The sequence below is a fragment of the Astatotilapia calliptera genome, chromosome 22 (assembly GCF_964374335.1).
Source record: "Astatotilapia calliptera chromosome 22, fAstCal68.1, whole genome shotgun sequence".
NCBI lineage: Eukaryota > Metazoa > Chordata > Actinopteri > Cichliformes > Cichlidae > Astatotilapia > Astatotilapia calliptera.
In genome coordinates this window covers 34,845,273-34,850,849 of record NC_137442.1, presented here as the reverse complement: position 1 = coordinate 34,850,849, position 5,577 = coordinate 34,845,273, and the positions used below count along the sequence as shown (strand labels likewise).

The 5,577-nt window shown below is 37.9% G+C and overlaps 1 long non-coding RNA gene across 1 annotated transcript; it reads right to left on the bottom strand.

Annotated features, from left to right (window-relative positions):
• Positions 1–1,216: 1,216 nt before the first annotated feature.
• On the bottom strand, positions 1,217–2,503 carry LOC145423389 (uncharacterized). The gene is made up of 2 exons (XR_013904443.1): positions 2,371–2,503; positions 1,217–1,993 (listed from the first exon to the last, which is right to left on the bottom strand). It is a non-coding gene; the product is annotated as an uncharacterized LOC145423389 (long non-coding RNA).
• Positions 2,504–5,577: the final 3,074 nt, after the last annotated feature.

Genomic DNA, 5,577 nt, shown 5'->3' with positions numbered 1-5,577 from the left:
TTGTTAATCCTAAATGATTCACGGTGACAACATCATAAGAACAAGGTCATTTTACTCCACACACACACACACACACACACATTTGGAAAATCACATAGTTTGACCATAAAAATTCCCAGAATAATTAGTATTTGAGATTGCTGAAGCAACATCACTAAAGAAAAATATCCTTGCATGTCACTTTCGTTTAAAAATATAAAAAATGTGAAGTTTTTTTTTTGTAAAACATAAAAACAACAAAACTTAAGACCTTAAGAATCTCCTTATGAATTTTGTGAATATCTAGATCATTGGTGTTTGGATTTGAGGGTGAACAGGGCGAACACTGAGGCTGGGTATTAGAAATACAACATGGCAACATGAGACATGTTAACTCTGAGAACACTAACATCTAGATTAACGCGTGAGAGGTAAATGCATAACAGAAGCTAAAAAGGAGTTGCTTGTCTCTAGATTAGTTAAAATAAATTGAAAATAAACTGATTTGAACACGTTTGATGCATTATACAAAAAAAGGTTCATGATATAGTTCACATGATCTAAGCAAGAGTGACTCGGAATCTCAAATGTTAAAGTACACTTACTGATTGTACTTTTACTACATGAGCTAATGTAGATGCTCTAAAAGCACGCTGGCTGAAAAAGAACCACACGTTTGGAGAAACTGTGCTGTAACTTCTCATACTGTGAAGTTTTCTGACAAAAGTGAATTGAAAACTTATGCTGTACAGCTTACTAAGGGGTCCTTTGCTGGGCCATGTGCAATTACACAAAAGAACAAGTTAAATTTCACCATAACACTGACTGGAGAAAAGCCCATTTGGGATTCTAATTGAGATTACAACTGAAATCAGTGCTGTGATAGTTAGTTTAAGATCACAACCTGATTTAAAACACAGTCTAACATCAACATTCTTGCCCCTGAAAATAGGTCAGGATGGCCGAAAAATGTACTTTAAAAATGAGATTTTCTTTTTGTTTCATTGGAACAGTAAAGTACCATTACAAAGAAATGAGTACACCTTTGTAGATATCACTGATATGGAGTTTTTCATGTTTTACATACAGACTTTCTCATTTAAACCATGGTCACTTAAAAGTTTAGCAGCAAGACACTTGTTTCCTTTGTTCCATCAAACATTTCTTTCAGCCATCTGTGTTTATCAGAGCGATATGTGACTAATTTTTTATTGAATCACCAGAAAGTACACAAATACAAGATTAAATATTTTATTTATTTATCAAAGATACATAATTACACATTGATACAATGAATAAGGTGTCTATAAAAATTACACATGGTGTAAGAAAAACATTATAACATACAAATAAGTGTTTTAAGATAATCTGACATACTTTAAAAGCATAAGAATAAAAGTTTTTTAAAAAAAAAAATCATGTTCTTTGATGATCACATTACATGTATCACATTTTTTAAAGCATAACGTAGGGTGTTCACAAAAACAGTTTTATGATTACTTTTTCCACAGTGCTTGTATGCCTCTTGCAAAACTATGTACTTATCACCATATGACATAATAACTCACGATTATGCAAGACCAGCCATGAAATGTCCGTCGCTTCATTACAATCATTTGTCCCTGCTGCTGCCCTCAGACCCAGTCTTCTGTACTGTGGGGTAAAATTGCTTTTTTGGTGGTTCATAAAAAATATCTCAAAAAGCGATGTTAGTGAGGGGACCAGAAACACTGGGTTGCAGAGCAGTTGGTAAGGACTTGTATATTTCTGGAGAGTCTGCAAAAGCTGTCTTGCTCGTGCTCCTGATTGGATATGTGGAGCCCGGCTCTGATATCTCACTGGTGGCAGCTAAAGGTAGGCATGCCTTGGAGGCGGAGTTGGTCTCGGGCGCAATCTTTCAAACGAGCCTCACGGCATTTCAGGCAACCTCAGGCCGGAAACAACATCCGGTCACTCGCGGTCAAAATCCACGCAGAGCTGGTGTTTCGCAGGGATCAGGTTAACACATCTGGGTCTAAAAATATAAAGAAAAACAAAAAGAGTTTTAAAACACGCAAACTAGCAAAATATCAAAGGAGCATAACATAACAATAACAAGATGATATGAGATACCTGATGAGGCCATGATAGGTGATGCAGACATGTAATGTATAAACTTTTACGGGAGTTAAAAGTGGAGCTTATATATTTTTTAAAGTGTATTGTACGTGGGATAGGCTCCAGCGCACCGCGCGAGCCTGAAAAAAGGATAAGTGGAGGCGAATGGATGGACGGATGGTGTATTGTACGTGTTACAAACCATTGAGATATTTATTTATTTTTTTAATGAAAGGATTGACAGAATGGTAAAAAGGAAAATGCAAGTAGTTGGAGAGGAAGATTAACACTTACCGAATGATATGCGGATAAGGAAAGAGACGCAAGTTGCTGTTGAAATCGGCCGCTCCCTATGCGAACTCGCAAGCAGTCTGAGCGGTTCCAGTTGTTGATATGGCTGAAGGCAGGGGTCTTCTGGGAGCTCGAGGGTAGTCTTAACCTGAGCGGGAGATCATAAAAATCGGACCTGGAGCGGATTGGCTAACCGGGGTGCGAAGGGAGCGGTGCAATAGTTATGTGATTGGCAGCGGGGCGAAGTGAGGCGGAGTTGGTCTCCGGCGCAAATTTCGAACGAGGTAAGCAGCGCATTCGGGAGCAGAGCGGGGAGCGAACAAGCAGGAAAAAATTGTGCTCTGCAAGAAGTTGTGGATCGGAGATTAAGAGCGAGGTAGAACTTAGAGTGTGCGTTGAATTTTAGAGGTTGCTAGTAAGAGGGAAGTTTTTGAAGAAAAAAGACTAAGGATTTTTTCAGGATTTTCCCTGTTATCAAATATAAGGTTTTGGGAATAGAGGGGGTACCCTAACAAGTTATTGTAGGGTTTTGGAGAAAACACGGAGGGTTTTTTAAGGAGTTTTCGATGCTTATGTTTCTAAGGATTAGGTTAAGGGGGCTGCGGGGATCGCGAGTTTTTTTCTGAGTATGAGTTTTATTCTAAATCTAAAAATGCATATTGGATTATAACACTTTTGGGAATAGAGGGGTAGCTAACAGAGTTAGGGTTACGGTTTTGGAGAAAACGCGGAGGATTTTTTAAAGGAGTTTTGGCTTTGTTCGGGAGCCGCGGGGGCGCTGAATTTGAGAAAAAAAGACTAAGGATTTTTTCAGGATTTTCCCTGTTATCGAATATAAGGTTTTGGGAATAGAGGGGGTACCCCAACAAGTTATTGTAGGGTTTTGGAGAAAATGCGGAGGGTTTTTTAAGGAGTTTTCCCTGCTTATGTTTCTAAGGATTAGGTTAAGGGGGCTGCGGGGATCGCGAGTTTTTTCTGAGTATGAGTTTTATTCTAAATCTACAAATGCATATAAATCGAAATAAAGTTTTCCCCCCAAGGCATGCAGCCTGTGTTTGTGGCCATACTGAACGTTACAAAAGCACAAGTTTAACTAAACAATTTTAATATGGTTTAATACATTTTTAAACACATGAGCACGGAGCCCGAGAGAGCACGGTCCGGAGACACGGGCGCGCCCCCAGACACACAGTCTCGGGCGCGCGCGCCCACACACTGACCTGCCACCAGATGGCGTTTTTTGAGCATAAAAAAAAAAAATTAATGGCTTAAAGAAATAAAAGAATGATATTTGATATATAAGAAAGTATCTAAATAATCCATTAGTTGTTTTTAGGGGGAAAAAAGCAATGAGCTATGAACTAGCATATTTTTTATGAATATCATATTTTTTATGAATATCATATTTTTATTACTTCCTTAAGTACTTCCTACTTCCGGAGCTCCGAAAGTAGGAAGTAATTAAGGAAGTAATTACTTCCGGAGCTCCGGAAGTAATTACTTCCGGAGCTCATGAATAATTCATGACCTGTCAGTTTGACATGAGGGGTATAATATCACTCTCTGGTATGTTTTGACCATTCTGAGATGAACTGAAGCCTGTTGGCTAAGAAGTATTGGTGAAAATTAGGCAGATCTAATCCTCCTCTATCCTTGGTTCTTTGTAGCGTTTTTAAGCTGATACGCGGGGGTTTATCTTTCCAAAGGATTTTGGAAATATATGAATCCAGAGATCTGAACCAATCTTGTGATGGTTTGTTAGGGATCATCAAAAATAAGTAATTTATTTTTGGCAAGATCATCATTTTTATAGTGGCGACCATTCCCATGAGTGATATGGGTAAAGATTTCCATCTAGTCAGATCGCCTTCTACTTTCTATAGAAGTGGGATGTGGTTTAATTTAGTTAAGTCTGAAAGCTTAGGAGAAACATTAATACCTAAATATTTAATATTTCCAGATTGCAGTGGGGCAGAGGAAGAATTATGGAAGGAGCAGTTAATGGGGAGAACTGTAGATTTTGGCCAGTTAATTGAATAATCTGAAACTCTTGAAAACCAGTTTATTAGAGTAATTACCTCAGAGAGGTTGGTTTGTGTGTTTTGCAGAAAAAGCAACACATCATCCGCATAGAGACTGATTTTATGTTCTATGTTCTTACATTTTATGCCCTTAATTGTTGTAGCCTGTCTAAATGCTGCTGCTAGAGGTTCGATAAAAATTGCAAAAAGTGAAGGGGAGAGTGGGCATCCCGGTCTGGTGCCCCTCAGGAGACAGAAGCTGGAGGATGTCTGGTCATTTGTTCTGATACGAGCTGTTGGGGAATTGTATAATATTCTTATCCAGTTTATGAAAGAGTTTCCAAAACCAAATTTGTGTAAAGTTGCAAATAAAAATTTCCAGTTAACTCTGTCAAATGCTTTTTCTGCATCTAGAGATAATATTATGGTTTCGATGTTTTTATTGTATGAGTAGTCTATTAAATTAAGTAATCTACGAGTGTTTGTTGAGGAGTGCCGACCTTTTATGAAACCAGTTTGGTCAGGATGAATTAAGAGGGGGGTCATTTTCTCTAATCTCTTTGAGAGAGCTTTGCAGATTATTTTAAGGTCTACATTTAAAAGAGAAATTGGACGATAGCTTGAGGGAAATAAAGGGTCTTTGCCTGGTTTTAGCAGGAGACTAATGTTGGCAGAATTCATATTTGGTGGTAGTCTGCCCTTTTCCTCGATTTCCTGCAACATTCTGTGGAATACTGGTGCCAAAATTGTCCAGAATTCTTTGTAGAATTCTGCAGGGAAGCCGTCTGGACCTGGAGCCTTATTATTGGGCATACTTATCAGGGCTTCCTGGAGTTCACTTGGCGTCAGTGGCGAATCCAGTTCCATTGCTTGACTGTCTAGTAATTTTGGAAGAGTTACGTTGTCAAGAAACAGATCAATTTCATTTTTAGATGGGTTTATTTGTGGTGAGTATAAAGTTTCATAGAAATCCCTAAAAATGTTGTTTATTCTTCCAGGGTCATATATTGTGTTCCCCGATAAATCTTTAGCAGCACATATAGTTGTTTTTTCTTTATTTATTTTTAGCTGGTTAGCTAGAAATTGACCTGATTTGTTACTGTGTTCAAAATTCTGCAAGCGAAGTCTTTGTATAAGGAATTGTGTTTTTTTTATTAATAATTTCATTTAATTCTAGTTTTGTTTTGCA